This window comes from Dasypus novemcinctus, chromosome 1 (assembly GCF_030445035.2).
Source record: "Dasypus novemcinctus isolate mDasNov1 chromosome 1, mDasNov1.1.hap2, whole genome shotgun sequence".
Lineage (NCBI taxonomy): Eukaryota > Metazoa > Chordata > Mammalia > Cingulata > Dasypodidae > Dasypus > Dasypus novemcinctus.
The window spans coordinates 134,084,533-134,097,116 of NC_080673.1; the positions used below are offsets into that span (position 1 = coordinate 134,084,533).

At 39.6% G+C, this 12,584-nt stretch overlaps 1 protein-coding gene and 1 pseudogene across 1 annotated transcript in view; one reads left to right on the forward strand and one right to left on the reverse strand.

Annotated features, from left to right (window-relative positions):
- Positions 1-12,584, reverse strand: part of NPFFR2 (neuropeptide FF receptor 2) — a 125,732-nt gene that overhangs the window by 90,773 nt on the left and 22,375 nt on the right. The gene's annotated exons all lie outside the window — the stretch shown is intronic.
- Positions 10,420-11,420, forward strand: LOC101429159 (hairy/enhancer-of-split related with YRPW motif protein 2 pseudogene; annotated as a pseudogene).

The following is a 12,584-nucleotide window of genomic DNA, read 5'->3' on the forward strand; positions in this document are numbered from 1 at the left end:
AATAATTTTGAGAGGATATGCTCTATGTCCAAATAGTTCTATTTTATGCTTTATCTTTTTCACTTGTGTAGAAAACAATCCAATTATGTTGTTCAATAGAGAACTAAACTATCAAATATAAGGTTAAAATTATGTTTTAAAAATTTGAATATAATAGGTAAATACTTTCAACTTCAGTAACATGTTCCACAGAGAATAATACAGCTGACTTGTGAAACTGTCCATAATGCTTTACCCCATAAAGTTTTCAGGGCAACAAGAACTTTCCTTTTCTTTATTTGAAAATGCACTGCTCTTGATTTCCTTGCATTTCTTCCTTTATAAATTCTTCAAAGATTATGAAGTATCATTCCAGTAGATCAATATGGAGACAAAAGAAACTTCAGCATTCAATTTCCCCACAGAATCTATGAACAACTATCAGAAATTGGCAGAGCAATCTACCTCAGAATTTGGAAAAGTGTTAAGTAATTTCAGTAACTAGGCAAATGCCAAATCAAGAAAACCCAACTTTTAAAAGGTAGGAAGAGCTCATGGTCTTTGCTGGACCTTTCCCACTCCCTCTAAGACATTTGATGACCAAACATGTGTGCTCACTGGAGAGCCAGAAGGAACAGAGTAAACCTTATCCATATACTGGGCTGTCTGTATGTCAGTGTCAATCTATTGTGTGGTATCTAAAGGACTGAACCAGGAAACTCCTTATGCCTAACTTTCCTAGAACTTGCCCTGTAGGCAGAAGCAGTTTATAGACAGATAATAGAAGAAATAATTACATCAAAGTGAGCTGGGACAACAGATTTCTTAATTCAAGACATACAATAGAGCCACCAGGAGGGGCTAGGGCATTTACTTCATTTACTTCATAGAGGATAAAAGAGGCATCCAAATTCCTATAAATAGGGGAATTCCTAAGGCAGGAGCACATACCCAAGACAAGAAACAGGATCTGAAAAGATGGAAAGGATTCCACACTTTTGCCTCAGTCTGGTCTATTTGATAGGAGGGCTAAACCAGGCAGGAGAGCAGCAGCCAACATAGAGCCAATTTTCAAGACCATTAAAGGTGTTTTTGGATTGGTTTATGAGTTTTTGCTAGCTCCTGACACAGAAATCTCTGTCATATCACTAACACAATACATACTCAAGTAATGGACAGCTGAGTGACAAAATCACAGCATTAACCCATCAAATATTAAAATATACAGTGTGCAACATAACATTATTAGACAACAAAGAAAGAGGAAATTATGGTCCATCCAAAGAAACAGGATAAAGCTTTGGAAATGGTTGCGGTTTGGAGTTGTATGTACCCCAGAGAAGCATGTCCTTAAATTCAATCCATTCTTCTGGGTGTGAACCCACTGTAAATAGGACATTTTGATAAGGTTACATCAGTTAAGGTATGAGCCACCTCAATCAGGATAGGTCTTAGTCTTATTACTGAGGTCCTTTATTAGCAGAATGCAATTCAGACACACAGAGAGAAAGCCACTGGGAGCAAAAAGCAAAAATGGAACCTGGAAGAGAACAGGAGACACCACCATGTAATCCTGATATGTGACAGCCAGCCAGCCCCAGCATACCAGAGACTTTGGGGAGGAAGCATCACCTTGATGATACCTTGATTTGGACATTTTCCCAGTCTCAAATCCATAAGTGAATAAATCCCCATTGTCTAAACCGACTCATTTCACGGTATTAGCACGAGGAGCCCAGGAAACCAAAAGAAAATTTGGTATTTGAAATACCAGTGATGTGGAAATGACTGTGAAATTCATGGAATAGGTAGAGCTTAGAAGAATAGTAAGGTGCTTGATAGAAATGGTCTAAATTGCTTTGAAGATACTGTTGGTAGAAATATGGATGTTAAAATTACTTCTGATGAGACTAAGGATGTAAAAAATGCTGCTGAGGCCTTAGATTAAAATGATGATTGTGTTATTGGAAACTGGTAGAAAGGTGTTCCTTGTTATAAAGTGGGAAAGAACGTGCAAAATTGAGTTCTGATGTCAGATGGAAGGCAAAACTTGAGAATGACATATTTAGGTATTTAGCTGAGGAGATTACAAAGCTAAAGATGGAAAGTGCAGCCTGGTTTCTCCTTGCAGTTTATAGTAAAATACAAGCTGAAAGGGATATATATGGTGAAACAGAACTTTCAGGTAAAAGGAAACAGAAACTAATGGTTTGGAAAATTGTGAGCATCCAGAAAGTAAGTTTCCAAAGAATAATGCTCCATGTGAGAGTTTAACATGATACATGGAATCAGTCAGCAATTTCCATGGAAGTCAGGATTGGAAATGCTCTCATCAGAAAGGACCTGTGGAAAGTTCTTTTTTCTGATGTGATTTGGACCCCTGAGAGCTACATGCAAAACCAATAAATTTTTATAAGATCTGTATGGATGGAACCACTGCCAGTCTAGACTGAAAGAGCAGAATGAAGGAAAAATCACTTCAAGGGCAGAACTATCGAAGCTGAGGTCTGAACCACAGGTATCTGCTCATGCCAAGAGCATGGGCCAACCCATTTGTGCAGAGAAGGTGAGTCTACCCCGGTGCTTGAAGAGGGAGGGCCTTCTGCTCCATTGTTCAGGAATAGTGCTGTCACCCCAGTGTTCTGAGAGAGTGAAGTCTGTGCCCTGGCATTTGATGAGAAACTGTCCACCAACCTGATGTTTGGACAGGGTGGAGCCTTCATTCCAGTATTGAGGGAGATCTGGGGGCTGGGTGAATGCTTGGAATGGGTGGGGCTGCAGCTCCATCAGGTTCTGAACCCAAAACATTGATAATTAGATGACTCTCAGACCTTGAAATCTAATGGAGTTTGCCTTGGGGGTTTCAGAATTGTTTGGGACCTGTGACCCCTGTTTTCCTTCCATTTCTATGGGAATGGGAATGTTTAGCCTATGCCTGTCCCTCCGTTGTATATTAGAAGCAGATAACTTATTCTTTCAGTTTCACAGATCCACAGATGGAGGGGAATTGTGCCCCAGTTCAGACTACACCATAAGTGATTTTAATGGGACTCTGTATTTAACATTGCTTAAGAAATGACTTAAGGTTGTGGAAGCAGAGAGATTCGATGATTTTGTACTAAAGGCCAGGACTCAGGAATATTTTTGAGAAGGAAAAATTTATTATGACTGGCGAGGTCTGGGGACTCCTGTCTAAAAAAGGCAAGCCCTGAATAGGATTTCTGCATTCCTTTTCTACAGAGGATGTAGGAGTGGGCAGTCAAATGGGCCCAGTGAGGGCCCAATGATAAAGTCCTTGGGGAATATCTGGGGTTTTTCCTTGCTCCCAGAAGAAGTCTTTGTTCTGGATAGCAGAATCCTGGGGGTGGGGGGTCTTCCAGCAGCCATCTTGGGGGTTACTGATGTCCACGTGCACTCCCTGCCAGATTCCAGATATGTCTATTAATTCCCTATCTTACTAGCCTGCTATATTCCCCCCTCCGAGAGTTTATACCTTTAATCTTAAAGAGGTGCTGAATGGAGATGATCTTTCTTCTGTAGCTACTTCCTGCTGGTTATAGACTGTAGGCTCTAACTGACAAGGTGTAAAAACACTCTTATTCTATTTTGATTGGAGGAAGATGGATCTGGCATTCTGTATGAAGCTGGATGAAGTTTTCATATGGCTAACAAGATGTTGATTCTGAAAGAAATAAACTTAATTAGAATTTTGAGAATATGTAGTCCCCCTAAGAAGACACTGGACCACAGAAGTAGAAAATGTCAGGTGACTGCAAAGGCAGCATTTTCCTAAAGTTGGAATATATATATATAGTTATTTTATGCTGTTGATTAACTTCAGAGAGAAATTGCAATAGGCAATGGGTTTAGGTATAAATTGTCAGTATCAGTTTTTATGGTAGAGGAGAGGAATGAGAAGAGGCATTTTTCTCTTCAGTTAAGCCAAAGAAGATGAAAAAAGGGAAGGTTTTTAAAGGGAAATCTGGTTTGCCTTTTTCCCAGCAATAGTTATTTGGGCTAGAGTTAAAAGAGACAGTTGATTTTGACATAGACACTGTTTCACTTTGTCTTTTGAAGAGGTATCTCAGGCTGTCCAATGACTGGCACTCATGTGTTTTGTCAGGCACTTCTGGTGAACTGCCACTCTTGGGTAGCTGACTTTATTCAGGATTAGTACACCCATCCTGGACATTCCTGTAGCTTTAATAGCTGTGGGAGTGACTAGAACTACAGAGTGTAGTTTTTATATTTTGTCTTTAATTGAGCAATTCCTGATAACTTTTTTTTGACTCTATTTATAGGCTTTGTCTTTTGAAAACCCATTTGGCTAAGTTGGTTAGGGCATTTCTCCACAGATGAGTGTCTTAGTGAAGTTCATGAAGGACTTTTCACTGCACTGCTCCTGACAGGTAGACTTGAGCATTTCCAACAACCCATCCATCAGTTTCTAGGGTGAACCCCAAACTAGCTGCCCTGGTTTGTTTACCCTGGGTATACTGTGGAACTTAAAGTACAGGTGCTGGAAAAAGGGGAAGGTGGGAAACCCCTTATTTTCACCTTGGGGGTTTCTAGTAATTGAGCCTGGCATTATAAACCAACTACCTGTAAGCCACTGGTGGCCCTGGGCTCAAGCACATTCTTTACCTGGTGTGGGCTGAAGACTGTGAGAAGGTGCCCTCAAGATAATTTGGTGGCTTTTTGAATTAAAAAAACTGTTGGCTTCACTGCTTTTAGGCAAGGTTGCCATTTTTTAACCTTATATACATGTTTATTAACTACTCAGAAAATGAAATTGATCAGGACTTTTAACACATGTTCATTGTCCTTCTGCATATGATTTACTAGAAGTATTACCATAGTCATTAGACATATATCTAGAAAAGGATATAGGCACAGTACTCAATATTAATTAATGTACTACTCAATGCATAAGTCTTTTCTTGAGCTGCAATTAATAGTTTTAAGTTTCAGGCTTGCAATACCATACAGATTATTTCTCCATGGGAGAAACTTACAGTGCCAACTGTGTTTAAATTCTACTCACAGTACTCTGGTATTGATTGCTCCACTTTGTATGTTCTTCACAGAAGCTGTAGCACCATTGACCCTAAAGAGAAACTAGGAAAGTAGATTTTACCAACCTGGTGCATAGCACTCTTTGGCACTATGTAACAGTGCCAGTCTGGAGACAATATTCATTGTACATTTAGCTGTACTGAAATACTGTTGGCTACTGCAGGAGTTTGAAGCTGCAAAATAGTTCCTATACTTCAGGATCATGACCAGAGATGTAGTAGATACTTTATTGTTTTAGGGGTCAGTGACCAACTTAGCCAATAATTCATATGGAGAAGTACCCTGCATGCATTGGACACCTGGATTGAATGCATAAGAGACTTTGACAATGCTGAAGTTTATCTCTTGATTTTTATATATCTTTTAAATATTTTTAATGCAATGTGTTACATATTAAATGAACTTGTAGCACTTTGCTTTTTATTTCTACACTTTCACCATGAAGACATTAATTACACAGGTATTTTATTTTAGCAATAGAGGAAAAAAACACTTTTTCTATTTTTAAAATGAAAACTGAAGACTCCCAATGGAATCAAGGTAACTTTTCATTACCACCACTTGAATATGCATATTGAGGTGACTTCCAGACAGGTGTTGTTGTTATGAAGTTACTTTTTGCCATTAATACTAATTTAAATTTTTAATTAATAATGGCTTTTTAGACCTAGCCATTCAAATGCTTTAATTTGGAAAATGCTCTTACAAACTTTTTATATTTAAACACAGTTACACAGACTGGTTAATTTGCCTTAAATTACAATTAATAACCAGTGGGTTTTACTTTATGCATTTAGGAGAGGGCTGATTGACATTTTTTAACTTAATTTTATTAAACATGAAGCTACAGTCATTTTCATTTTAAAGATCCAATACATATAATGTTAAGCTATTAACCTGGTATCCCATAAACCAAAGAGATAACACCCAAGCCAAATAAGTTGAAACTGTTATTGTTTAAACAAAGAATGTTGTTTTCTTTTTTCTCTCTCTCTTTTCTTTACAGGGGCTTAAAACCTCTTGTCTTTGGTAAAATTCTAAAACTGCTAATAATCTTAAAAGCATACTGACTTTCAGGTTCTGGAATATAATAAAACCATTTAATTTACTTTAATTATAATTTAGTAATGATTTTTTTCATAGCTTTTAAGGACTTTTCCTTTACGTACTGAAATTTGGTAATAGGATTAGTAATTGCCCTTATTTAAGGTTGTTAAAACGTTTAAAACGGGGAACTACAGGAAAATCTGACTTCATTCCCCAGTCCAGAAGACAGAGTTTTAATCTGCCAAACCTGGCCCTTCCCTCAGAGTTCTTGCAAAGAGAAGGCCCTGTGGGGTGGGCAGGTCAAAGAGCTCAGAAAATAATTTTTTTTTTCCTTTCCCAATAGTTTTTATATTCAGATTTCTACATGACCTTTCCATACTGCTTAGCCTAATTTGGGTTTTAGGAATATTTATTATATATGTAACTGCACATTTAATTTTTAACAATTTGAAGAGTTTTTTTAAGAGTTATTTGTTAATTTGATATTATTATCCTGACATATGAATATCTATGCTGAGCAAATAGGCAGACATGAATAGTTTGACATGGAAACACAATTTAGTTACTTAAAACTTTTCTTTTTTTATGAAACAAGTTTAACTGTGAAACAACACTTGAAAGATTTCTCTGAAGGCTTTCTTTGCTGGCTTCTCCAGACTAGGGGTTCATGGTTTCCCCCTTTTGTGGCTTTCTTAATTAATGGCTTATAACTAAAATGTTTCCAATGCTATGGATATAATTTTTCTTTGCTTTAGACGCATAAGCAAAGGCAAGGGGTGGGCCCAGACTTGCAGTAATTGTAAGCAAAGGCAAACTCAGTTTATAATTACCATTATAATAGTTGAAGTCTAGGGGTAGGTGAAGTTAGTTATAAAATAACCATAATTAAATGTAAGTTTAAGTTATAATTACCATTACTAGTAAGCACTAGATAGACTTGAAGTAGCCATAAACAAAGGTAAATTAGTTTAAGATTACCGTTACAATAGCTGAAATCTAGGCTACATCTACTCCCCTGTAATAATTTCAGTTATTATTATTTTTTACTGTTTTATATATAAAGGTACTTATTCAATGATTTCAACTCTTAGTTTTTAGAAAGTTTTTACTTAAAATCAATTAGGGCACCCTTATTTATTAACTAAGCAATTGAAACAATTTTATTAGTAAAAACTTTGTGTAGTTTTTCTGCTTTTCCAGCAGTTAAATAAATTTCACCTGTGATTTATGCATTAAATCCACTAGCAAGACAGTACTGGCATTTAAAGATTCATTTTTAGGTTAACCTTTCACCATTATTCAACTTGCAACAGGTGAAAGCCAAATCTGATTTCCTAGGCACAAGCAAACTGACAAAGTTAAATACAGATTTCAAAGCTGAACACAAGGTTATGCACAGATTAAAACAGAAGAATTTTATATATTTAGCATTTCTAGGAATTCTTTGACCTTAATTCATGGCACATGAGGCTTTTTATTTTTTTTAATTTTGATCATTATTCACACCTTTTATAGGCATGACTAAGTTTAAACTGAGAAGTTTGAAGTTTATATCCTCATTTTTTAAAGGAGACATGACATGAGGTTTCTAGGTTTCAGATCTATTTGTTCTCCTACTTTTTTACACTGATTTAACTGGATTTCAGGGTTTCACTCCAAGGCTGCTCGGTGGCCATGTGGACCAGCAGCAGGCTGAACTTCCCAATTCCTGAGAAGAGACTCCCATGGGGAGCCTGCTGGCATGTGAGAAGCTCTGCTTATCATTCTAGAAAGAATGAAGAGACATCCTTTTAGTCAACTGACCTGGCATTCCAGAATTCCAGCCTAACCAAAGTTCAACATTTCACACAATTCAATACCACCATCCAGAGGCATGAAAACATACACTGGCATTGAATTAACTGACAAACACTAAAGAGCTATGGCACACAGACAGAAACACAAAGTCCATCAATTTCATTCATAATTTCTATTTCTCTGGTATGGCCATTCTTGAGCTACAGCTTGTTAATTCTTGCAACCTCAGGAAGGGGAAATTCTCACAGGACTTTTTGCCTACCCTTTTTGTTTGCAAAACAAGCTCATTTGCAATCCAGCACCAAAACAAAGACCCATTTCTGGACAAACCTTTCCACTGTTCAACTCATATTCAGAACAAGCTTCATTACAAAAACCAATCCATTTTTCTGTAACCAAGATCTTCCAAATTCAGACTAATTTTTCAAGATGCATCCCAATGGAAAGCACTGGGATACTGATGCCTCATTTCCTATAAGCAGTGAAAAGAGAGAGAAAGAGAGAGTGAGCAGCCAAAATAAAGGCTCAAGAGGCAGCAGGCCTTTTTTTTTTTTCAAAGTGAGGTAGTGAGTGGGGCTTAAACCCATCAATGCCTCTCCCACTGTAACAAAACCTTCACTATGTTAGTGAAGGCAAACCCCGATGCCAACATGCAGTTAGCTAAGACCAAACACCAGGCTTTTTTTTTTTTCCTTTTCTTTTCAGACCTGGAGAAGATGGCTTCCCCATAAACTTTTGGAAGTACTAGGGTCCTCCTGGGCTGCTGATCAGGCCCCACTTCTAACGTTTACAGTTAGGCTTTTCTTACACATTGCCCCCAGGGGTTTTACCTGTCTGGCATGTGGAGTTTTTTAATTTTTTGTCCTCAGGATTTCCTTTTAGACCCTTCAGTGTGTCCGTTTTATTTTTGTTTTGTTTTTTCCCCAGGAGGAGCCACAACCTCTTTCTGGACATAAAGGGGTTCAGGGGCACCCAGGGCTGGGGTTCACCTGAGCCCTCCTGATTTCCTCAGAGGCATCCAAAGGCTCTGGCCTTTGTTGTGATCCCGGACAAGCCCCCAGGAAATGTTATGGAAGCAGAGAGATTCCATGATCACATATTGAAGGCCAGGACTCAGGAATATTCTTGAGAAGGAAAAATTTATTACAACAAGCCAGGCCTGGGGGCTCCTGTCTAAAAAAGGCAAGCCCTGAACAGGATTTCTGCATCCCTTTTCTACAGAGGATGTAAGAGTGGGCAGTCAAATGCTGCTTTTATGAAAAAAAGACTTTTCTCTGTTAGTTTCTTAGAGTTTTAAGTGTTTGTTTGAGTACCAGATAGGTTTTGAATTAACATATCCCCCACATTCCAGGTAAGCTTGAATTAACATATCGCCCATATTCCATCTGGATGTAACTTTGAATACAAATCCAGTCTACATCTTTTCTGAATACTTAAAGCCTATAGGGACCATATTACTTAATTGGCCTTCTAGAAATTGGATACAGAATTAGATAATTTTGAATTCATACACAGACTATATTAAGGGTTTATGGGATACTGTGAAAGAATGAATACATCTTGTACAAAGAAGGAACATGTCTTTTGGGGGATCCAGAAAATAGGGTGTGCTGGTTTGAAGCTGTACGTACCCCTGAAAAACCACTGTCCATGTGGTGTAGCAGTGCTCCAAATGTATTCACCAGGTGCAGTGAATGTGCCATGATGATGGAAGAGGTTGTTGATGTGGGAGCAGTGGGATGAGGGGGGTGGGGGTATATGGGAACCTCATATTTTTTTAATGTAACATTTAAAAGACAATAAAGAAGGAAAAATAAAAAAGAATAACCAGTGAATTCAAAAGATAAGAAATTAAATGGTTCAGTAAGGAGCAGTATGAAAAAGAATGAAAAAAAAAAAGAATAGTGCCTAAGAAAACTGTAGAGCAGCATCAAGAACGCTAATATATGAAGATAGGAGTGATGAAAAGGAGAAAGCAATATAAAGAACATTCAGGGAAGCGAACTTGGCCCAGTGGTTAGGGTGTCTGTCTACCACATGGGAAGTCCAGGTTCAAACACTGGGCCTCCTTAACCTGTGTGGAGCTGGCCCATGCACAGTGCTGATGCGCAAGGAGTGCCGAGCCACGTAGAGGTGTCCCTGTGTAGGCGAGCCCCAGGTGCAAGGAGTGCGGTACCGTAAGGAGAGCCGCCCAGTGTGAAAGAAAGTTCAGCTTGCCCAGGAATGGCGCCACACATGAAGAGCTGACACAACAAGATGACGAAACAACAACAAAAAGAAACAGATTCCCGTGCGGCTGACAACAGAAGCGGACAAAGAGCACGCAGCAAACAGACAAAAGAGAACAGACAGCTGGAGCTGGGGAGAAAGAGAGAGAAATAAATAAATAAATCTTAAAATATATATATATTCAAAGAGCCGGAGCCGCAGTGCCTGGGCCGAGGGCGGGCGGGCGGGAGGGAGGAGGCGGGCAGGGAGGGCGCTGCGAGCCCTCGGTGTCTGGGCTCTGGCGGCGCCACAATGAAGCGAACTTGTGAGGAGACAACCTCCGAGAGCCACATGGACAAGACCATCGACGTGGAGAGCGAGAACAATTACTCAAGGCAAAGTACTAGCTCTGTGATTAGATCAAATTCTCCAACAACAACATCTCAAATTATGGCAAGAAAGAAAAGGAGAGGGATTATAGAGAAAAGGCAACGGGACTGTATAAATAACAGTTTATCAGAGTTGAGATGACTAGTGCCGACTGCTTTTGAAAAACAAGGATCTGCAAAATTAGAAAAAACTGAAATACTACAAATGACAGTGGATCATTTGAGGATGCTTCAGGCAACAGGGGGTAAAGGCTACTTTGACGCACATGCCCTTGCCATGGATTTCACGAGCACTGGATTCCGAGAGTGTTTAACCGAAGTGGCAAGGTACCTGAACTCCGTGGAGGGCTTGGACTCCTCGGACCCTCTGCGCATGCGCCTCGTCTCTCATCTCAGCACATGCACCGCCCAGCGGGAGGCGGCGGCATTGACGTCCTCCATGGCCCACCACCATCACCCCCTGCACCCATTAACTGGGCGGCAGGCTTCCACCATCTTCCCGCCGCCCTGCTCCAACCAAACGGACTCCACGCTTCGAAGTCAAGCCCTTGCCGCCTCTCCACGACCTCAGAAGTACCTCCTACCCATGGCTCCGCCCTCCTCGCGGTGATTCTGCCCTTCGAATGCCGGCCACCGGCAGCGTCGCCCCTTCCATACCTACCACCTCTCTCCACCTCTCTCTTGTCCCTCTCGGCCACCGTCCATGCTGCTATCGCAGCAGCCTCCGCAGCTGCGCACAGCTTCCCTCTGTCCTTCGCGGGTGCATTCCCAAGGCTTCCCCCAAAGGCAGCTGCGGCCGTGGCAACCGCCACAGCCATCAGCCCGCCTTTATCAGTATCAGCCACGTCCAGTCCTCAGCAGACAGGCATTAGAACAAACAATAAACCTTACCAACCCTGGGGGACAGAAGTTGGGGCTTTTTAAGTTTTCAAGGAAGCTTTTCACAGAACTACTCGCAGTAGTAACTCTATGTCCTTCATTTCAGAGACAGCCTAAAACTTTGCACCCTGAAGGTAGCCATACAGATGCCTACAAAGGAATAATAAAGCTAGGTGAGACACCTCACAAGGGAAATGTGGTATTATCTTTCCTTTTTCTCTGTTTTTACTAAGGCAGCTTGCAAACTGACATCAGCAACTTTTGAAAACTTCACACTTGTTTCCATTTAGAAGTTGTCTGGAAATTATATGGACCTTACCATACAGCAGTACATCAGTACGTCTGAATTGAGGAAGAACAATGCCCTGACTGAATATTTTTGCAACTAGATGGGGAAAAAATCATGTTTCATAAGTCCCTGAGCTAATCAAGTTTTCTTCTGAACATGCACAAGAAGAGCACAGAGATTGGGTAAGAAAGGAAAGGGATGTAATTCTTGCATTAAGCTGCAGATATTTAATACAATTCCAGAGAAGAATACTCTTTTGAAACCAACAGGTTTTTATTGGCCAAAAGGATTGATGAAAATAATTTTCAGGTTAAAAGACCTAGTTTTATCTGACTTAGTTTGCTTTCTTTGTACAGACTTGCCAAGTGGTGACAATGCATTGGTAGACACAATTATCCCATCAGCACCCAGGTTAACAAGCATTTCTGCCCTACCTGCAAGGCTTTTTTTTTCTTAGAATGGCTCAAATCTGGTGCTTCTTTATAGAAACCATACTTTATATAGTTCACCTAGAAGCAATTGCCTACTGTGTGCCCACTGGAAGCTATTTGATACATGCCAACTTGAAAACTCTCCAGTTTGCAAGAGTTTGGATTAATTTATTTAGTTTTGTTTTTGTTTGTTTGTTTATTACTTTTATATGTTTATCCTCTTCACTTTCTCCTGATAACATGTAATATCTATTCTTGTCACCTTTTGGGAGAAGTTGCATTTCTGGAGGTGATGAGACAGGGAGCAAGCATTGGGAAGAGAAAAACCTCAATTCTTAAATGTTCTTTATGAAGTTAGAGATTGCATATGATCCCAAAATCAAGATGAATGTATTCAGAGAGAAGTATATAAATTATTTTTGTCTATGTCTAGACTAGCACTATATAATGGTCTTATGATTGTTTTTTTTCCTTTTGTGACATAAAATA